This window comes from Pelodiscus sinensis, chromosome 14, assembly GCF_052426305.1.
Source record: "Pelodiscus sinensis isolate ZL-2025 chromosome 14, ASM5242630v1, whole genome shotgun sequence".
Taxonomy (NCBI): domain Eukaryota; kingdom Metazoa; phylum Chordata; order Testudines; family Trionychidae; genus Pelodiscus; species Pelodiscus sinensis.
Window position 1 is genome coordinate 36,900,705 of NC_143065.1, and position 23,659 is coordinate 36,924,363.

Sequence of the window (23,659 nt, forward strand, 5' to 3'; positions counted from 1 at the left end):
TGCCGACATTTAAAAATCAGAGTATGTATTTCCTAGAGACTGGGACTTTAAAAATATAGTCATCAGAGAGGGAATATTTATTTACTTCTGAAGACATAAGCGACAGCAAGTTCTCATCTCTGATTTTGTTTGGACTGCTCTGACACTATAGGACTAGAAACGGGCCTTGAAGTTGAACTAGCTTAGGGTATGTTTTTCTGAGGGTTCAGAAGACTTTTAATCTATACTTCAGTACAACAAAAAAATAAATGAAAGCAGATGACAAGACACAGAGAGATATCATGGTAGCAATACTGCATTGAACATGCTATAAGGGGGAAGATGCAAGCAAAGGTTGAGATTTTCAAAACTGAATAATTACTTTGAGGTCTAACTTGAGAAACCTTAAAAGGGCCTGATCTTTAGAAAATGTTCAACACCAGTTCTGAGAATCAAAATGTCATGTTGGGCACCTAAACAAGTCTCCCAAACTCATTAAATCACCTTTTTAAATGCCCACCCTCACAAAGTGCAACCACCCATGTATTGCCTGTCTTCTGTGGCTAGCATATTCCCCTATTCATTTGTCCTACCACACACTGTTAACGGTAACTGAAATAGTCAACAAAATCCATCTCCAGCTGGCTCAACTGAGTCATCATTGTTCAAGTACAAAGATTCCTCTAGAAACTTGTAACATTTTTCAGTATTTTCCCAGAGGGGGTTGTGCTTGGGAATTGCTGTTTTGCTCAGAACTGAACTGACACTAGGCAATCCTGGCCTTGTAGGTCATTAGCTAGCCATCAAATGACATGCTAACCAGAGTTAAACCAATATTCCAGAGGTAGGAGTTTTTGCAGCCTTTTTCCTAAGCTATCGGATCAACACTCAGGAGTTTCCTATAAATCCAGCTGTTTGCATTAGCGCCTTCATTTTCATATTTTCCTGCTAAGTAATTGAGGGTTTTTTTTTCCTGTTTTCATAAATGGAATGGTAAAGCTTAATGGATATGGAATAACTGGGTGTTTGTAGACAAATAGTATTGATTTTATTCTGCCAAGAGTTCACACTCTGAAAAAGGTATCAGCTCTGAATGGGAAAGGTGATGGCTCTGTGATGCATTTCTGATATAATTATGATCCATAGCCAAAAAAAAAAAGAGCCCTGTATTCCATTAATTGAACGAGCAACTCTGTTTACTTATGTATTGGTTTAGTTAGTTTGCCTTCTATTAAAATCCCGCAGGTGCTACATAGAATAATTTCAAAGATTTCCTTTTTCGAGAATGCTACTTGGTTTCTATAGGATGTATTGCATTGGCCAAAATTTTCAAATGTGACCAGTAATTCTGGGTGCTTACCTTGAGGAGCCTTGAAAGGATCTAACATTCAGAGGGTTAGCACTCAGCACTGTCAGATCCATCTAAGGTGAGTCAAGTTTGGGCAATCAAAAATGTAGGCTCTGAAGCATCTTTAAGGAGCTAGACCTATCTCTCAAGAATGTCTAAATACTTTGAGGAGCTGGGCCTTCAATTCACTAGTCATTTTAAAATCTTATCAGTTGTTTCTCTTCCGTTTTTTTTAATACTAAGTATAGCATAATCTTTGTTAATTCATTTACTCCTGCTGTTTTCTTCCCTTGTAACTCTTTGCCTATGACATCACAGCTGGTTGCTATGGAAATGGAAGAAGAATTCAGGTAGAATCTTCCTAAATGACTAAGTGAATTAGAAGTAGAAGTCCCATCGACAATGCTGTAGGCATTGTCCTCCAAAGTTCCTTCTGCACTGTTTGAAAAGTGCATGTTACGCTCCAGTGTGATGGTCCCTTTGTGTCATGCCACTAAGGAGCTTTCCAAACTTGGTTCCCTCGTGGGTAACCATATGGCCCACAAGCCTGGAGACTTCTTGAGTGTTGGGAAATTCCAGCTGGAGTTGAGTATGCTTAGCACCTCTCACGACATACTCAGCATCTTGGATATGGACATATCCTTGTAAAAATGAAAAAATCCGTGGCTTTATACACTGAGCAGAGGCAGGTGGTAACCGGGCTATTCCTCTGAAATGAATGATTTCTATAATAAATTGCAAGGTAGTCAAATGAGTAAATAGATTATAAATTCGTGATTTGGCAGTTTTAATTGTAAGTAATGAAAAGATAAATATTATTTAATTGGGGAATGTTTCCAGCATTTGGGCCAGCCCTGTTTGTAATGCAGGCTGTATTTCATTGCTGATTTGCCTTCCATTCTCATCTGTTTACTTTTTGGTCACTTGTCCATAGAGGAATTATCCAGAGGTTCCAGTCTGGCAAGACACTGAGAGTGTGTCTCTACTGCACCATAACTTGAAATAAGATGCACAATTTGAGCTATGCAAATTGCATATCTTATTTTGATGCTATTTTGAAATAGCGTATTTCACCATTTGGCACTCTCTACACAGCGCAAAATTTCAAAATAAAACGCTATTTCAACACGTCCTTTACTCCTCATAGAATGAGGTTTACAAGGACGTTGGAATAGTAAGCCCGAAATAATGGGCTTGCTGTTAAGATATGGGATAGCTAATCTGGAATAATCTGGTATCCCGAAATAGTGTTGCAGTGTAGACATACCCTGAGTGACCCTCAGTTCAGAGGGACTGGATGATATCTGGTTAAAGGACAGGACTTGGGACTAAAACAATCCATGTGTCATTCTTGTAACTGCTACGCACTTCTTTGGTGACTTTGTCCAAGTCACCTACACCCAAAATTATAAATAGCTCAGCACCCAAAATGTTGAACATTTCCAAAATCTGGTTTCTTATTCTGCACCCAAGTAGGAGCTCTGATCTTTTGCAAATCTGCTTCTTAATCTTGCTGACCTCAATTCAACAGTCCACTTGCATTCATGTACTGAATATTAAGCATGAACAAAAATCCCACTGACTTCAATGGGCCTTAAAGTTAAGCAAGTGCTTACATTCATTCATTGCTTCATGATAGGGTTGCCAGGTGTCCAGAATTAAACTGGACAGTCTAGTATTTTCACCTCCTGTCCAGTAAAAAAATTCAGAAAATACCAGACACCTAAAATGTCTGGTATTTTCTGATTTTTTTCCTGTCGAGGAGATGAAAATTTCAGGTGCTTACCGGGTTCCGCAGGGGAGATGTCTGGCCCAGCACAGGGAGGCAAGATGGCGAGTGGCTGCCAGCAGCCTGTGAGAGCCAAAAAGCCTCCAAAGCATTTCTTAAAGGGGCCACGCTTTTTTTAAAATCATTTTTGCTTAACAACTTTCAGGGTTCTTTTTTTTCTCAACAACTTTGGTCTTCCCCCCTTTTTTTTCTCAACAGAATTTTTTCCCCGGTGTTTTTTTTTGGGGGGGGAGGGGTATTTTTGGTTAAACCATCGGGCAACCCTACTTCACGAGGCAGTACCATTGGCTGAAGGAGACACTATGAACTGTGTTATGTATAAAGTCAAACCGGCCTTAAAAATTTATGAATTTATGCTTAAATGTTTTGCTGCATTGGTCTTTAGTTTTCCATTTGTAAAATAGTATCTGACAAACATAGTAATTTCCTGTACTATGCTTGAAAATGCTTATTGAATTAAGTTTAAGTATCGAGTCCGTTTTATTAAATGCAAAGGTTATTTATCATTGTGAGCCGTGGGGAAGTGTTATGAACTTCAAAAGGCTATACTGAACAATGGGCCCACAAGAATGGACTTTTGGAGAAATCATGTCAAGAGGTTTGAATAGGGACTCTCTAGGGGGAAGTGAATGCAAATTCCCACCTCTGGTTATATAAAAGCCCAGCTCTTTGAAGCTACACCTTGAAGAAGGAACCATTGTCTACCTTTTCCTAGAATCTGAAATCAAAGACCCAACCTGTATAAAGGAAAAACTCACCAATGTGTGTGGGGGTTCCAGCTCTGAGTTACAGTAGGAACACGGGGGTGGGGAGGGAAGCCTAGGTGAAGTTAGAAGGCCTGACTCCTACCAGAGCCCCTTCCAGAGGTGGGGGGAGGGTTGATCTCTGGTAAGCTTAATAACATGTGGATAGGTTCTTTTATTTTAATATTTTCCCTGTAATACTTTCACCTTCAGAATAAACATGCTTGCTTAGAAAGATCTATGTGGATACTCCCAACTGCTGACAATCATGCTGTTCATAGCCTTTAAAGAGTCAGCAAAATGCAGATGTTGGCTTGTTTAGGCAGTCTGGCTTACTAAAAATGACACAGGGTAAGGTAGGGAAACGCATAACCTGGAGAAACCTTGGTCAAGAGGGAGTGGTGTGCACGTCTCTGCTTGAGACAGATGACAACTAGGAGCCAGACGTGGGTGCCTTTCTAGGAGCAGCTATCATGAACGGTGATTCAGGGGTCCACTTCTTCCTTCACCCCTTATGTACATAGGTAGTAACTTCTTTTGGGCAGAGACCATCTTTTTCACCTCACACAACAGGGACTTGATCTGAAGAGGCCCTCAGCAATACACTAAAGCCATATTAATAATAAAGGGACATTCAGACCTAGCCAGATCAGGCCCTGATGTTGCAATCATTTCAGCAAGCCAAACAATTTTTGTTTACATCACCCATAACGGAGAAGAAGGGATGCAAATAATGGCACTGTGTTGGGGGTTTGTGTGTTTGTATCATGATTTGATTCTCTACTTCAAGTAGGCAACAGATGTTCTAGGTTCTACACACACACACTGCCACAGTTACTTAGTGTCGTTGGGCAAGTCACTTAGGGTATGTCTACACTACAGGGCTAATTCGAACTAACTTAGAACTAAGCTAATTCGAACTAACGCATCTAGAACTAAAAACTAGTTTGAATTAGCGTTTTCCTAATTTGAACTAGCATGTCCACATTAAGTGGACCCTGAACCGGGGTTAAGGATGGCCGGAAGCAGTGCCGGCAGGGCATCAGATGAGGACTTAGAGCGTGGAGCTGCTGTCTCAGGCTAGCCGAGGGCTGTGCTTAAAGGGACCCGACCCCCACCCTGGACAGACAGTTCTCAGGGGTGCCCCGCTTGCAAAGCAGTCCTTGCTTGGAGTGCCCTGAGTGCCCACACTGGGCACATCACATCACTCGGCGATCAGCCCGGCTGCACTTGCCGCAGGCTGCCATCTGGGGAGAGGGAGCAATTGGGGGGCTGCAGGAGAGCTTTCAGCCCCAGAAGCCTGCAGAGCCAGCCCAGTCCTCCCCATCGGGGGCTTGTACCCCATTCCTCCCTCACCTCCTTCCACTTACCCTTCCCTAGCCCCCCTTCCTGATGTACAAAATAAAGAAAATGTGTGGTCAAAAATAGAATCTCTCTTTATTGAACAAAACTCGGGGAGACTGGGAAAAGGAGGTGGGAGAGGGGAAGAGAGAGGGTGGGAGAGAGGAGGGCAACTAACATGATCAGAGGTTTGGAACAGGTCCCATATGAAGAGAGGCTAAAGAGACTGGGACTTTTCAGTTTAGAAAAGAGGAGACTGAGGGGGCATAGGATAGAGGTCTATAAAAGCATGAGTGGGGTGGAGAGGGTGCCTCAAGAAAAGTTCTTCATTAGTTCCCATAATAGAAGGACTAGAGGACACCAAAGGAAAGGAATGGGTAGCAGGCTTCAAACTAGTAACAAAGTTGTTCTTCACAAAGCAAAGAGTCAACCTGTGGAACTCCTTGCTGCAGGAGGCTGTGAAGGCTAGAACTGGAACAGAGTTTAAAGAGAAGTGAGATAAAGTGATAGAGGTTGGGTCCATGGAGTGGTATTAACCACGGGGTAGGAGTGGTGTCCCTGCCCAAAGTTTGTGGAAGGCTGGAGAGGGATGGCACGAGACAAATGGCTTCGTCACTGTCTTCGGTCCATCCCCTCCAGGGTCCCTAGGGTTGGACGCTGTCGGCAGACAGGCTACTGGGCTAGATGGACCTTTGGTCTGACCCAGTACGGCCATTGTAAGCTCAGGGCTCAGGGTCGGGGGTCTCAGTGGACCACCTTGATTTTCATGCACACCTGTTCCTGGGTGGCCAGGCTGGCAGCTCTCCTGCCCTAGACGGCCACTTTCCTGTGCCTAGTGCGGAGATCGTGAACGAGGTCCACGATGTCCGCACTAGACCAGGCAGGTGCCCGCCTCTTGCGGTCCCGGGCAAGCTCCCGGGAGCCGCCAGCCTGGTCCCGGGAAGAGGGGGAGGGTTGGGGGGCATCGGGTGGCTGGCTCGAGCTGTGCCAGGTGCAGGGTCTGCTAGCTGCGTGCTGGCAGGCTTGCACCTGGCACGGGCACCGTAGCCAGCCCGTGCCCCTTTAAGGATTCCGGGGCCAGGAGGGGGGCAATAGAGTTTCCCTGGTGTTGGCCAGAGTGGCCACCAGGGAAAGCTGGGGAGGGCTAGCCTCCCACTAGTTCGAATTAAGGGGCTACACACCCCTTAATTCGAACTAGTAAGTTCGAACTAGGCTTAGTCCTCATAGAATGAGGTTTACCTAGTTCGAACTAAGCCCTCCGCTAGTTCGAATTAAGTTCGAACTAGCGGAGCACTAGTGTAGCGCCTATCAAAGTTCATTCGAACTAACATCCGTTAGTTCGAATTAACTTTGTAGTGTAGACATACCCTTAGTCTCTAGTTAGATTTTTCTGTCTTACCAGGAAAGAATGACAGAAGGTATGAGAAGAACCAGAAGCACAGAGATTATCACCTATTATATGTCTATGCAGCACCTAGCACAATAGCCCTGTCACAATACAAAAAAAGCAAAGAATAATGTACTTATTATGAATTGCCACATATATTGGGGAGAAGCAAAACAAATCATAAAAAGACTACATCTGCCCTTTTTAAACAATTACTTCTTCAAATATTACATTGAAATGATCAGAAATCAGTTTCCTAAAAGCAGCAAAAACAACAACAAACCCCTGGCTGAAAATAATTCAGTATGATTAGGGAGTTTCCTTTAGTTAAAAAAAAAATAAAACAAGGCTAATTGCCATGCAAGACAAATGGCTTCCTGCCACTCCAGGGCAGCTGGGAGAAATCTTTTATCCACAAAGACTTTAAATGAGAACTTTGAAGGGGGGATGCTTTTATCCTACAGGATGGAATTTGATAACTAGGCTCTGTACCTCTTTCACTTGGGGGTTATTAGGCATTTCTCACTCTGGGGATCAGCGCAGCGTATGGTGTGTGTGTTGGAACAGATAGTTCCTGTCTCTGTTGTGAAGACAGTGTGGTTGTAGGAGCCCTCTTGGGACTCTTATAATGATCAGTACAGAAAACTCAAGTCTATCCTGGAGCGGGAAAGTGCATCGTTTAATGAAAACGTTGTCCGTTATTAATAGAGTGATGGTAGAACTAAGGAAGAAGCAGGCCTGGGGGGCGTTTGGGTCTTCAGCTAAGTGTTTCTACTCTGTCTCTCTGTCCTTTTTTTTTTTTCTCTCTCTCTCTATCCCTGGAAAAGAGCAGTTACAGTAACCTGAAGGAAGAGATACAATCAAGAGATAGCCTGGAGCAAGAAAAGGTCTCTGTTGTTTTTCAACGAGGTCATTTGTAGTTCACAAAGCAAGGTCAGACAGATGAGACTGCTCTAGGCTCTACATGCAGTCACTATCACTAAAAGTTAAAATTCCCCATTTTTATATGTCTCCGTGTATTTCATTGAGGGATGAAAGGGTCTGTTATTAGAGAGCATCATATCAGCTATATTGTCTATAATAAGCAAATATGTTTCTCTGACTTCCAGAGATTTGTTTTCTTAATCATGCGCTGTGAAATCAAACAGTAATCAAACAGGAAAGGGATTGCATGGAATATTAACCTATAAACTAAGAAAAAGATAGGATGAGATGGTGCAGCTTCCTTCAACTCACTCTATGATCATTGGTATTAGCATCAAATAATTTCATTTTTTGTTGACGTAGAACAGGGAGGCCAGGAGGTTTCCGCAAATCCAGAGGCTGGAGAGCAGCTATTTATAGAGCTATGTGAATAATAAGAAGGGTTTAAATTATTCAATAGCCGTATCTGTCTTTACATACGGTACGGGCGCAGGATAGTGTATCCATTTATCTGTAGTCAACAAAAGTGTGTGCATGAAATAACCAAATTTTTGACATTCATTTGCTTGAGGGAAAGGAAAGGGGATCATTTTATGGCAGACATCATGCTGTATATCAGGGAGGGGAACTTTTTTGGGTCGGGGGGGCTGCTGACCCACAGAAAACTCAGTCGGAGGCCGCACACAAATGCGAAGCAGAGAAAACCGCTCACTGACGTGGCCTCCAACTGAGGAGAAAGACACTTCCCACATTCTCCTGGCCCACCTGAGCCTAGAGGGACCCAGCCTAGTATGTTTTTGTGTGCTCCCAGTGGGGCAGCAGGGAGGCGGGAATACTAGGGAAGGCTCCCCAATCCTGGGGTGGGGCTCTGAGCTCAGGGGCTGGATCCTAGCAAGCCAAAGTCTAGATCCAGCCCCAGGCCTGAGGTTCCCCACTCCTCCTGCATATAAATACCCTTTTTTCGGACATTGTTAAATGCAGTTCGCAATCTGAGTGCCCCTGATCTCATGCCTCTGTGTGAGAGTGATAAAAAACACAGTGAATTGCTGGTGGCTAAACTTGTGGACAATGGATGTGTTTGAAATAGTTTGTTTCCTCTTTAAAAGCTGTAAAGGTGTGGAACACTGTAGCCTGATCTGGTAAAGCAAATACGTAACCAGAAAACTTTCACAGATCAGCCCTTGCAGAAGTGAATGCTCGAAGAAAATTGGGTGAGGGGGGTTTGTTGCAGTTGTTCTAATTTAAAAAAAAAAAAAAAAAAAAAAAAGCTTTGCTGAACAGGATTTATGCACATACTCAGGACTTGACAAACGGCGGTGAAAGCCACACGTCAGCCCCGCACTGCGCATGCGCAAGAGCCGCATTGCGCATGCACGCGCTGCCGGTAAACAGTTTGTTGAGCCCTGCACATACTCATATGCGTCAAGTTAAGTATGTGCTTAAATTCTTTGATGAATTGAGCCAGGAATTTCATCACTCTGTATGGTTCAGGCCAAAATACTTAAGGCAAGATTCTTAAACCCTTAGGCTACGTCTAGTTTTTCCGTTAAAAGCATTTGCAGAAAAGAGTGTCTAGATTTGCACGGACGCTTTTCCGCAAAAGCACTTTTTGTGGAAAAGCGTCCATGCCAATCTAGATGCGGTTTTGTGCAAGAAATCCCTGATCGCCATTTTCGCCATTGGGGCTTTTTTGCGCAAAACAATACCACGTTGTCTGCACTGGTGCTCTTGCGCAAAAGCATTTGTGCAAGAGGGCTTTTGCCCGAACAGGAGGAGCATAGTATTTCCGCAAGAACACTGACAATCTTACATGAGATCGTCAGTGCTTTTGCGGAAATTCAAGCGGCCAGTGTAGACAGCTGGCAAGTTTTTCTGCAAAAGCAGATGCTTTTGCGGAAAAACTTGCCAGTCTAGATGCAGCCTTACTCTTCAATTTCAAAGAGATTCCTTAGAGAGTATGGTACCACTCATTGTCATTAATGGTATGTCTATACTGTGGCACTATTTCAGGATACCAGAAATATACCGAAATAGCTATTCCACGTCTATTGAAGCAGCCCATTATTTCAAAATAGATTTTGAAATAACGAGCGGCTTATTCCGACGTCCTGGTAACCCTTTTTCCATGAGGGTTAAGGGGCATTTTGGAATAGCGAGTTATTTCGAAATTTGGCGCTGTTTAGACAACACCAAATTACTAAATAAGCTATTTTGAAATACACTCAAAATAAGCTACACAATTTGCGTAAAGCAAATTCCATAGCTTATTTTGAGCTAAGGGTGTTGTGTAAATGCACCCTAAGAGCTTCTGTGGAAGGTTTTCTGGGAGAGATGTTTATTATTAAACAACTGTCTGCCACAATTCAAATCCTGTAAATGTACTGGACAACAAAGTCTTGAGAGTGATATCCATGCAGTGCCAGACTGTGTCACCCTTTCTGATGTCAGTAGTAAGTATTTAAGTATTTCCTTTGAACTTACTCACATGAGTAAGTGTTCACAAGCCAGACTAAGCAGTGCACAATTAAATCGACACTAATTTTATTTATATTAATCCTCCACAGGAGTGCTCCACAGTGGGCGTCCACCAATCCACTAAACATATTCTCAAAATGTAATTTCAAACTCTCTTAAAATGCCAATAAAAACAACAAATAGAAGAGTCCAATGTAGAATGTGGGGGAGTATAATGTGGAGGGGGGGGAAAGCTTCATGGGAAAAATTAGTGAAGTGTCATTTGTAGCCTCTTTAGCCTCTCCTTATGGGATAAAGCTTGTGACTGAATTAAATATTATTTGAACTTCATAGAGGATTTTGCATTCTGGAGAGAGTTATATTTTTCCCCTTGACTGAGAGGGTGCAAAATCATGTATGATTGGTTTGATAGAGATTGAACATGCAGATTTAGAAGGGAGGGTGCTATACTTTGGCACGGCAGGAGTCTTTCTTATCAGGATAACAGATGGAGAAAGAGTAGGGAAAATGCAAAATGATACAGGCTAGTTGGAGGACTCCTGATTCCTGTCTTTAACTAAACTGTATAAGATTATAGAATCTTTGGGTCAGCAACCACCTTTTTGTTCTGGATTTGTATAGTGCTTAGCATAATATGGGCCTATAGTGGGGCTTGCTAGGTGCAACCACTGTACAAAGAAATTATAGTGATAGTAATTAATATTATTCATAATTAATATAGTCCAGAATTATTAACTTAGCCAGGCAGGAAATTCAAGGCACATGTAGAAGCTAGCAAAAAAATGATCAGTCAGTGACTATTCTATACTGTATAGGAGGCCTCCGGGTAAACGGGCAGGTTGCATGAACAGTTGCTGATCATTTAAAGGGAGTAAATTTGTTTACCATAAACTCCTGAAAAGCAGACCTGCGTGAAAACAAGAGAACTCTATCCCTTGCATATTACCAATAACATTGAAAGCCTTAGATTTGCATAAGGCCCAGCTTTATACATAAAAGTAAAACGTGAGATCTTCAGAATCTGTTATCTATTTACGTGCGTGGATGAAAGAATAAATGGGTTGCTGGATTCGATTTAGAATCATGTAATTGCAGGAAAGGAGATTTAGATTGGATTAGGAAAAACTTTCTATCCAGTGGTTAAACACTGGAATAAATCGCATAGGGAGGTTGTGGAATCTCCAACACTGGAGATATTTAAGAGCAGGTTAGATAAACATCTATCAGTGATGATCTAGTTGGTGCTTGGTCTTGCTGTGAGGGCAGGGGACTGGACTCAATGACCTCCCGAGGTCTGTTCCAGTTCTAGTATTCTATTATTCTATTGACACATGGCCTCCACTTGACTGCAAACATTTAATGCAGGTGTTTGCTAAATGCTTTAAGTGTGCAGCTTGGTACATATGACCAGGGTTCAATTTAAAGAGGAAGGGGAAGGGAAAGCACAGATTGTCTTGTTGAAAAAATGTAATGAGTTTCATAAATATTGGTAGTAGACAAAAAGGGAAACAGTTCCTTGTTACATGTTTACCACTGGAGCCTTGGAGGTGTTCATGTCTGTAGAATATTTAATGTGGCTGCTAAAAGGGAACCATTTCAATTTATAAGGTCCGAAATTCCATCCTTTAACAAAAGGATTTCATATCTCAAATTTTTGTCTGGAAAAAGGGGCTTGTTCTACAGCTTGCTGAGGCAATGCACAGATAAACATGGTGTGGACTGATGCAGTCTGGTGTCTTGCTCCCATGGAAAAGCAAAAGTCATTCCTTTCTCTGAACCAACCCCAAATCTTTACACAGGCAGAAAAATTCTTACCTGTTATACTGTCTAGGCCAGCGGTTCCCAACCTTTTCCAGATGGGGACCCATCTTGACAATTCAAGAAGATTTGGTGATCCAAGGCAATTCAAAAATGGGGGGGAAGCGAGGGGGCAGAGCCACCTGAGGAGACACTTGGCGACCCTTTTGAAATGTAATGGCGACCCATATTTGGGTCCCGACCCATAGGTTGGGAAACCCTGGTCTAGGCTATTCACCTGCCATTGCAGGATTATGCCCTACACAACACTTTTGCTAGTACTCTCTAAAGCCTAATTGTCAATGTCCCTAGAACAGGGGTTCCCAACCTTTTTCAGTCCCCATATTCCCTTAGCTTTTAGTAAACCTTCCCGTACCCTCTATTCAATATGAAAGGAAATAAACTCTAGATTCTAGAATCCACAACTTTTTTCACTAACACTACTACTTTTGGAATATTTCAATTAGGATAATCTAGTTATTTACCAAATATTCCCGTACCCCCTTGACAAGTTTCTCATACCCCCTGGGGGTACGCGTACCCCAGGTTGGGAACCCCTGTCCTAGAAAATGGACTTCCACTGCTTCCAGGACATTGTTTTACAAACTAGTAGATATCATGGTCAGGAGGCTTTTGCTGATGTTCAGCTAACCTATTCCTGCTTTAGTTTCATCCTGTTTCTATGAGATTTACTCTGTTGCATTTTTCTAATTACTGTGTCCCTCGTTACTTGTTCCTTAGCCAAACCACACACAGACTGTCCTCCTCCTCATCTCCTGGGACTCTGACCACCTGCCTCCCAATTTACATTGCTTCACTTGCTTGCACTTGTCTTCCACGAGCTTGTGATCCTGCTCGGCTGACAGACTCATAGACTTAAAGGCCAAAGGAGTCCTCTTGATCATACAGCCTGACCTCCCACACGTTGCAGGCACCAGACCTCACCCACCCACTCTTGTAGTAGGTCCATAACCTCTGGTTGGGTTATTGATGTGAAGACTTCACATTACAGAGACTTCACCATTTACTCTGGTCCAAATCAGCAAGTGACCCCATGCCCACGCGATGCTGCAAAGGAAGGCAAAAAAGCCCCCTGGGTCTCGCTTTGATTGTTTCTCGTGCACACATCTTTATGCTTTCTCCCATGCGGCTCCTTGTGTTTGAGGAACTAATTTGCTTCCTGTGTGCTCCTCCCCCGACAATCCCACTTTCAAGCACACTTTTCCCATGAATCGCCATCTCGCTATACTGCACTGGCTTCCGTGGTCCAGAAATGGAAGCACAAGAAAAATGTGAGAGTAAGGATGTTCTTGCAAGTAAAGCAGAGACCTGGGCTAAGGAGATCAAGGTTCTGTTCCCAGTTCTGCCACTGATACCCTGGGAAACCATGGCCCTGGTACATCAAAGCACTTACATTTCATTCACCTCAGATGCCTGACAACTCAATTCTGCAAGGCGCTTAAGCACATGCCTAATTTTAAGGCCTTCTCATGAAGGGTGGGGTGCTCCCTCAAACAGTTTGAGCTTTAGCTACTGGAAACGTTAATGGCCAGTACCAGGGCACTCACTGCACGGGAGACCAGAAGTGACCAGAGCATCAAGTAATATGCATCTGGATCAGTCATTGCGCAACAGTGCGAATTGCTCATAGCATGACGTACCTAAAAGGAAATTTGTACTTAAAAATATGCACGATCTGTTCTGAATCCCCCACTCCACCAAACAATCCCAAATACAATATTACCATTGCCTTCCAGTCATAGCGCTCTCATTCTCACTGGGCGGTGGGTGAAGGCCCAGCTGGGGAAGGAGGTAAAAGCCCCGCCCCTTCTGCTCAATGCCACACCCCTTCTGCTCAAAGCCACACCCCTTCCCCAAGACCATGCCCCTTCAAAGTCTTCCGACCCCCCCACCTCCACCAAGCCTCGCCCAAACCCAGTTCAGGGCTGCCGCATGGCACAACCACAGCCTTCTCCAGCCACCAGGGAACTGGGCTGCCACACAGCATGGCCTAGTCCCTCCCCAGTGGCTGGGCAAGGTGGGCAGTTTTGCCTATATTATCTGCCACCCGTGTGTGTGTGTATACACACACACAAATATATCCGTATTCTGCACATAATACAATTACAGAATATTTATAATGAACACAAATGAACTTCATACACTGATAAAATAAATAGCCAACAGCATTTGAATAAAAACCAGCAATCAGTAACTCCCTCCCTCCGTAGCCTTTAGGACAGGGGTAGGGAACCTAAGGTCCAAGGGCCTGTATGCAGCCCCAGGCTTGCCTGGATCCGGCCCCTAGACTCAGGACTACCCCCTAGCATTAGGGAGCCCATGCCAGTGCTCCAGCACCCCCATCCACTACTCCAGATGGGGAAACTGAGGCCACACAGTGAGTCAGTGGCCCAATCCTGAGTAGAATCCACTGCTGACTCTATTCATTAACAAGGTCTATAAGTAATACACAGGTTACAACCTAGCCTCCATTCAAACTCCTTAAATAGTGTATAAAGCTGAAAATGACATGGATTTGCCGTGTACAGGATGTAAGTTATGACACTGTCGAGGCATGTGCAGAACATAATGCATACTTGGAAGACGAAAGACCATGAAAGTGAGTGAGTCGGTCTACAATACAGTTAAAGAAGTTTCTTGAATCTCAGTTCTGCTCACCAGGTTCTGCTTTGCCAAAGTCCTCCGCCCTATACCATTGATTTAGAAAACTGAAAAGAAAATAAGATAGTCGATCTAATAGGAAACAATCTTTTCAATTCCAGGAGCAAAGAGTCACTTGGTTCATGAAAAGAAATCTGATTATATTTTTTTATACCTTTTAGGATCAGCTACTGTAATATTTCCTGTTAATTTACACCTGGAGCAATAAAAGGAGAATGGTCAAATGCAGGGTATACAAGAGTTACAATTACAAGACCTTGTTTACAGGGTATTATTTTTCTATTGTATAAACACCACAACTTCCTTTGGCTAGCTCACTAAAAACATCCAATAGCACAGTGACATCTAGAAGAGATTCTGAGAGTGATCATTTAACTTTACTAGCTATTTTAAGCCGCTGACCCTGTCATCAAATGGCTTTTTTCTATATTTCAGTCTGTATTTCTGCAGTGAACCCAAGTCATGAGTGTAAGAGTGAGTTCTCCCTAACCTACTGATCTTTGCAATGCCGAAGAGGGATGCAGTCTTCTGAACAACTTTGGATTACATAGGGTTAATCCCAAAACACAGTATCCCATTGCACATAGACATTTGCACCTGCACTAGGCTTGAGAAAAATCATGAAGGAAACCTTGATTATATAGATGAGGTGCAGCTTTTATTCACAGATAAGGGCATTGTACAATCCGAGTGTTCCTTGGCTCTGTAGCCGAACTAAAATGAAAAAACACTCCAGCTTCTTAGCTTACATGCAGCTATTTATACTCGGTGTGTGATGCCAGACATACATACACCAGTGTGACACTTTCAGACAGTGATGCTGCTATTTTAGCAACCCTCTTATGAACAGCATGGGCAAGGCCACCTTGACAAGCCAATTGAGGTGTGTGTTGGGGGGAGAGAACGGTGGTGTTTTAACTTCACTGCCATGTGGAATAGTTTTAAAGAGCCCCTTTCCTCACCCCCCTCTCTCCCCACACGCATGCATTCTCCCTCCCCTCTTCTCTTCTCAATGTCTTGATTAACAGCTCTGAGTATGCTGGTCAGATTCTGGGATTAATGATGGCTAATTTGCCTGAGGTTGGTGCAGCCTAGGCAGCAGGCACTCCACCACCAGCTTTTGCTGCCATATGGGCAGAAGCAGCTGTTTCAATTACTTTCTGTGCCCAGATGTGTCAGTCGAGACACCAGTGCTCTGCAGGGTACGTTCAGTCGCTCAGTAGCTAATTACTTCAATCGCGTGTCGAAGCATGGTGCTGTATACTGTAAAAGGGTTTTTTGAAAACAGCCAAATGCCAGCTGTCATGCCTCAAACTGATGCGAGCCCGATAGGCTGTGACTAGATTTTAACTTGAACTTTCTGGGTATCCTGGTGCATACAGTGTGTATTTCTAAGGCCATGGCCCTATATTTATGTGTGTGTGTATATGTTCCTGTCACAGAGAAATATACACTGTATTTGTGTGTGTCTGTATATGCATGCATGCATACATAAATGCACACGGACACACGCACACACAAATATCCTTAGTTGGTGTAAATCAGCATAACTCCATTAATTTCAGTGGTTGATTTTTACAAGCTGTCAGAACAGTCTATACAGGACCTAATTCTCTTCTCATTTACACCAGTAAAAATTCCTCCTGAGTCAATAGTATAAAGCAAGTGTGACAATAGAACCAAGCACATTGTCTGTATGTTTCAAATCAATGAGACGGTCTGAGTCTTGATCTTAATTGCCATGTTCATTTTTTTTGCTATGATTACATGTTTTTATATTCATGAACAATCATTTCCATTTAAATTCCATGTCCGATCCTGCTTCTGTTACAGTCTATGCCAGAGCCATGGCTAACTTCACAATGAGGAAGGCTGGGTTCTGAACTCCATGAGAAGTTTAGGTGGGACTTGATTATCATTTACAGTTATACCAATATAACTAAAGCAATATCGTTAAACTGATATAACTCCCCATGTGAGCACTTTTATTCCCGCATAAGAGTGATTTTTTTTACTGCTTAAAGTCCTTCCCAAAGTGACATAATCTAAAAAAAAAAAAACAAGAAACAACAACAAAACAACCCATTCATGCCAAAATAAGAACATCTATGTGTCATCTTAGCTTATACCAGTATTACTTTCCCAGGTAGACAAAGCATTAGTAGAAATGAGACTCAGACCAGGAGTCATTGTCTGGAGAGAGATTTATCTCCCCCTCACCTCCCAAAAAAAGTTAATAGTGCAATGAGTATGGCATCAGAAAAGAACTGTTGTCAGCTGCAAAGTGATCAGTGAATCTAACTAATGTTCAGATTAGTGGGGCTGGCGGACAGACGGAGGAAGAGAAAGAGCAGAAAAGCTCTGTTATAAATACACTTCTTACACAATTTAGAAAAAGCAAGTCTGAAAACAAGTGCAGAGCAAAGCATTTAATGCAATGCCATTGGCATTTTGGGCGACTACTCTGTAATTTGGGGTAGTTACTAACATTATCATCATCATCATCATACACATATTTAGGAAAAATAAACATTTGTTTTGTGCTAATTCTATGGTAATCAGGGTGATTGTACTGTACTTAGCTACTGTTTGTTACCATGGTTATTTCTAGTGGTTCTTGGTTATTAATGTCCTGGAAGACTCAACAGTCTTCAGCATGCTTTCAGCTCTCCCTACTCCAGTAATCACAAGTAATCGATTTTTATTTTAATGAACTATCTGTGATTTTATCATCAAAAATAGATGTGCTTTATATCAGCTGAACATAAGGCTGCTCTCTATCAATCTGGTGGTGTAAAGAGCCCTAAAATGGACATAATTTATATTCATTTTAAACCCCTTCATATAATCAGAGTGGTATAAAGCAGCCTTAATGGAACTGAGAATCGGGCCTCCCGGTTTTTTGTTTTTTGCTTTTTTGTTTTATAATCCAATAAGGATAAATTGTATTGCAATAATTAATATGAAACAAACTTCTGTATGAAATAGAGGGCAACCTGGAAGAGATTTTTAATACATTCCAAAAGCTATTCTTAACCTTTGAAGGAAAAAAAATATAGAAATGTAGTGGCTCATGTCCATTTTGTACATAGCATTACAACATGGAAAGAAGCACAGCTGCTCATGAGTTTGAAGACTCTGAGTTCTAATCCTATCTTGCCATTTACTCACCATGTGAGTGTCTACTCTCTGCCTTAGTTTCCCTTTCTGTAAAATAGGGATAATAACGCTTAACCACCACCTCAAGGAATTGGGGGAATTTGCTAGTTAATGTTTATAAAGTGTATTGACCATATAAAGTGTTCCATGCAGCTCAACACACTAAGGCTGTGTCTAGACTGGCAAGTTTTTCCGCAAAATCAGAAAACTTGCCAGCTGTCTACACTGGCTGTTTGAATTTCCGCAAGAACACTGACAATCTCATGTAAGATCTTCAGTGTTCTTGCGGAAATACTGTGCTGCTCCCGTTCGGGCAAAAGCCCTCTTGCGCAAATCATTTGTGCAAGAGGGCCAGTGTAAACAGCACAGTAATGTTTTCCGCAAAAAGGTCCTGATCGCGAAAATGGCGATCGGGGCTTTTTTGCGGAAAAGCGCATCTAGATTGGCCACGGATGCTTTTCCGCAAAAAGTGCTTTTGCGGAAAAGCATCCTGCCAATCTAGACGCGCTTTTCCGAAAATGCTTTTAACAGAAAACTTTTCCTTTAAAAGCATTTTCAGAAAATCATGCCAGTGTAGACGTAGCCTCTGATCCATGCGGTAAGTGTTGTTTCTATTTAAGTCTCATTTCAATAGGAACTGTGCATCTAAACTCTCTAGGCAACTTTGAAAATATCAGCTTTAGGCCCCAAATCTGTAAAGTTTAGTGCAAGCTGGAGTTTGGGGCCATTATACCCTCAGTGGGATTCTGCCTAATTATAAGGACGTACAGTGGCAGATCCCTTTGCAGGCTCAGAGTCTGAAGGCAAATGCCAGTAAAACAAGATTCACTGGAAGAGCCAGAGCAAGGTGCTAACTTTGATTTTTTTTTCCTCTTTCCTTCCCTCTCATTCCTTTTATATCATGTTGGAGTGGAGATGGCATTTGATTAAGCTGAGTTTATTTTCTGAACTTCATGGAAGAAATATGCTAGGCCAGGAAAGTATAATGAGAGCCATCAGAGTAAGGAGCAGTGATTATATTAAGATATCAATCCAAAATATTTTCATTTCCAAATAAACCCAATAGTAGAATAAAGTTTATAGGTAAGACTCTTTCAGGACTATTTATACAGTGTGGAATGCCAAAGTATACTATGGAGTGGCATTCCATCAGAAGGACCGATAGAACCTCAGATCGTTTCTAGCAGGGATGGATTTTTTTTTTTTATAGTAAGATTACTACAGACCAATTCAACCCTGAAATAACTCTGATGAAGTCTCCTAAACCAGTGGAATTACTCCAGAGATGAATATATTCTTTCATGTCTAATTTCCATAAATCAGATATTGTGATGAACCATTTCAGTAGGTTTACTCTGTATTAACTACATCTGTCAACAAGGCAAATAGAATTGGATTTGTGCTGATTCAGATCTAATCCCAAAATTGGGTATATTCTGATCCAGAGTGTTGGTTCATCTTATAGATAAAAGGGCAGCTACAGCAATGAGACCATTGCACATTGGGAATAAATTTGCCCAATGTTTTCCATTTAATCATAGGGGTTTGGAACTGACGTGTATGTTTAGCCCAATCTCTAAATATTAAACATTGGCCTAGGCTGTGAATTTTGCCTCTGGATTCAGACTTTCCCAAAAGAGGGGGATTGTCCATATTAGGATAGTTTCATAAATGTATGTACAAAATTTAGGAAAAGTTCCTAATCCTCATTAGTGAATATTTGAAGCAGCAAGAGGTCTAAGGTCTGATTTTTCCAAAGGGGAATGGCCACCGTATTAGTTCTAGATCTTAAAAAAAATAATATATACAGCCATGATCAATTGTATCATACAGGAGGCTAATTTATAGAAACATAGGTCCTGATTCTCCACTCACACCTGTGTAAATCCGGAGTAAATCTGCTGAAGCCAGTGGATTTACAACAGCGTAGGTCAGAAGAAAAGCAAACCCCTTCTCTTTAAGGTAAGGTCTTCAGACATGAAAAGACCTCAAAACAGCTTTCAAACTGTACTCAAACAGGGAGCTTTAGGTCTGTCTTGCAACAAAACTTCATAACCCCATGGACATTGTCTTAACCAAATATCTTAACTACAAATGAATTGCACATATGTGACAACCTTGAAGCCTAACAGAGTGACAGAAGAATAGAAAGCTTCCCAGAAATCTCCTTGAGGGAAAAGCCAAGAATTATCTAATGTGGATAAATAGGTTAAAAGGATATCCACATCTTGGATTTTGATAAATTTAGGATTGACAGGTTGAACGAGAAAGAGGTAGCCCTAAGCAGAAGCTTATATTTAGGGCGAGATGTCAACTGAGCTAAAAACAGGCTCAAAGCTGAGGCATATGATTTAATCAAGGCATCTGACAGACTCAATGGAAACTTCTTTGAGAAGAAGCTAAGAATAAAAGTGACAATGTCAATAAATGGAGTTGGTTTCTTTGCTTGGTCCAAGAAATCAAGTTTTTGACTAAATGATGAAGTCAGAGTATTTTCAGAAACACTTTCTCTATCCAAGAAAAGACCAATATTTGCAGGCCTGGCCTTTGGGCAAGGTGAGCGAAGCAGTTGCCTTGGGCCTCGTGCATTCAGGGCCCCGCCACTCCGCGCGTTCAGGGCCCCGTGCTGCCCAGCTCCTGGCTCCACCCACCCAGCCAGGAGCCATGCAGCTCAGTGTGCTGCCTTGGGCCCCGCACACTCTTTGGCTGGGCCTGAATATTTGGACATAAGATTCAAAGATGCTTGTAATTCAAATTGAGGAAAAGTTGATATCAATCAGAAGCTGGATGACTTAACTGAAGAACCTAAGAAAGGAGATAGGTCTTCTCCCTCTGGAGCTTGTAGCCTACCGTCATGCCCAGTTTCTCCTGTGGAGAATACTTGGTTCTGGGTATGGATTGTTGGTGTGGGTTAAACCATAACTTAAAACAGGTGATATCAAACCATGATGAAAACCAGATATGCTAAGCTAAGCTCAGAAGTTGAATCTGGGTGTAATTTGTTATGTGTTCATTGAAGTCCTACAGGTAGATTGATGGTCCACAAGAAAGATATATGTTATGCTGTAGTTCACACAGTGCCTCAGTAGGTAATTCAGAATTAAAGTATTCCACGGCTCTATTCTCATGCTCTTGCGGTATATGACATTATTTCCTTACACTGCATTGAAATGACTGTCTTATGACATAACAGTTTTTATGATACCTAAGCGTGCATTATAAGCAGAACTTATGGAGTTAATTAAAGGCTTCCCTTTTACGTGCAGCTGGGCACAAAATACTGGGAGGTAAATTTATCATATGATTTTTCATTTACTCGTATGTAGGCCTGGCAGAATTAAATTTGTATTTTTTTGTAATTTTGAGAAATAATATCAGTGTTCACTTCTAAGCATTTTTTCCCCATTTTTATCAATTTAAATGTTCAGAGTTGAGCAAAATTTTGGATTGTAAGTATTTTTAGGTACAGAAATTCTCACAATTGCAGGAAATTATAGAAAGTCCGATAATGGGTGTCTAGACAATAATTATTTAATGACAATAGATGTTAAGAGTTAAAAGTTAAAGCTTTCTACTGCTAAAACACAAATTAACAACATCACATGTCAAAATGTACAATGTACAGATCCTTAAATCAAATACTAGTAAGTTCTCAAACAAGATTTTTCTCGCTTTGCCTATCTGTAGATAATAATTATCTGTGACAGAAATATCATTCATTGGTTGTATGTATGGTGGAATCAACATTTACCAATAAAAAAACTAACCCTTCTTAGCCTACTCATGTGTGAACAGTACTCATAGTACATTTGGAAAACTCATAAAGATTGAAGACTGAAAAGATTATAGTTGGTCTTTCTATGTTTACTATGAGTTGTCTATTCCAGGCCAAAGTGGTTAGTTGCTTTGTCTAGAGCCCACTCTTCCTTCAAAAATTGACTAGCCCACGAGTCTTGGGGGAAAGCACATAAAAGAACCAAGACCATAGAGCTGTCACAAAGAACTCAAAGAACCAGATATATTGATGGTTTACTGCAGCCTTTCTGAAAAGAATGAAAAAAGGATGCTACCATTCTACGTTAACACAAAAAAAAAAAACATTAGTCTTTCTTTTACATGTTTTACGATTGAGGAGAGAGGTTCATTCATATCTAAAAACTTCCAGAGCTGACAGATAACTTACAAAGCTCTATGAATACACTGCTACTCCATGAGCAAGACAGAAACCATGAGGATAATTGTCAGATACAAGTCCTTTGTTAGAGTAATAGATTTTGGACTGTCATGATTCCTGAATTATAGCCATATGTACTGGTGAATGCTGAAACATGTAAATGGTAATTCATCATTAACTATGTATAAGAAACTAAATTATTCTTTTCAATACTGTACTCATATCTAAGACATGAAACATTACATTATTTTGTAATTTACACATGCACCGTGAATCAGTACAAAAGTTGTATTTTCTTACAACACATGCAGCTTAATGTCTTGCTTTAGCTTCCCTTGTTCATTTTACTTTCCTTTAATTATAGTTTACTTCCACAGGAAGAATTATTCACTGCAATGTCTGACGTACAGCATCTGTTTTCCAAAATTGGGGGTATAGTTTAAAATAGCAATTTTTTACTAGCTTATAGGTCAGTAATATTCCTGATGCTAACCTCCTACATAATCTTGAGGAAATCACCTACCATCTCTGTGCCTCTATTTATCATTTTGTAAAACAAGGGGGCAGGAGAAATTATGGGCATTTGACTTTACTTTTTACTTTTTCTTCCCTTTTGGGTCAAAGTTTGAAATTTTTACTGAAAGTTGCATCAATATTTCTCACTGAAAATGTTAGCTCCATGGAGTTAAATCATTTGTACATACAGTTGTTACCATTTATTTTGGCCACTTGTGCTCCTGTTAAGTATGTATTAAGAAGAAAATTATTGGTCATAGAAAGTTGCTATTTAATTAGTAAAGAAAAGGCTAGAATTCTGTATACCAGAATAGAAGGAAAAGATCTACAAAAAAGTCTACAAGAAAATGAAAGGTGGCTACAAATACAATTTTGTTATTCAGCTATTGTTACTGACATTATAAGCATTACCATGTATTGCACAAGCTCTAATATACAGCCTGGTGGTCAAATAGATAGCTAGATCAACTGTTTATTTCAATCAAAGTAATAGGAGCAGACTTAATTAAAATCAGACGGACTCTGTATTGCAATATAAAGGCAGAGGGAGAAACAGGATAAGCATTTGTGTTCAGGAAACAAACCTTCTTAATTGATTTTCCTGGAAAAAGCTTCTAGTCTCAGAAAAGTTTTCCCCAGCTTGATGTCCATTTCCAATGGCTTTGTCTCTTGCTACATCTGTAAGACATAGAAATTCTGTATTGTTTTATCTCCCAGGGAGGATAGGCTTTCTCCTTGATGTAACCATACCTCTAAATTACTCCAGAGTTCAGATTCCTGGAGGTGTAGTGGATAGATGGCAATCTGGGTTGCAATTTACGATAAACCATTTTCTGATACCACTTCTGTGATGTAACATTGAAAGTATGTTGCAGAATACGCTGCTCTGTAGTAATGTGGTGAGAGAGAGTTATATTGTCTTGGCAAACTCTTCCTTATCTGTCGTACAATATGTGCTGTTGTGATTTTTTTCTGACGCTGCCACAGAAATGTTGAAAGTCATACAATTAATTTGTGTTCCTATGCTATGTTTTCTGGTCTGTCGTTTGGAACTGGCACTTCTTGTTAAAGTGCAAAATTGTAGTGTTTGCATGTAAAACGTTTTATTAAATGTGTGACTAGGTGCATTAACTTTTCACCGCTCGAGATCTGGGTTCAAATCCTGAGCATAGATTATGTGTGAAAATGAGCAGAGATGGCTGAGGAATGGTTATATCAAAAGTGGTTTTGTTTTGTAAGAAAAATAGGTTCTCGTGGGGGAAAATATCTTAATATTTTTGGTATTTTAGTTTAAAAAATCAAGAATGATTTTTTAAAATTTTTGGCTTATATGTAAGAACATAAT

The 23,659-nt window shown here is 41.2% G+C and overlaps 1 long non-coding RNA gene across 1 annotated transcript in view; it reads right to left on the reverse strand.

Annotated features, from left to right (window-relative positions):
- LOC106732275 (uncharacterized) overlaps positions 1–23,281 on the reverse strand; it is a 42,178-nt gene extending 18,897 nt beyond the window's left edge. Inside the window, exons 1-2 of the long non-coding RNA XR_001368556.4 lie at positions 23,065–23,281; positions 22,899–22,992 (exon numbers count right to left, since the gene is read on the reverse strand). This is a non-coding gene — a long non-coding RNA (uncharacterized LOC106732275). The remainder of the gene's footprint in view (positions 1–22,898; positions 22,993–23,064) is intronic.
- Between the last annotated feature and the right edge of the window lie 378 nt (positions 23,282–23,659).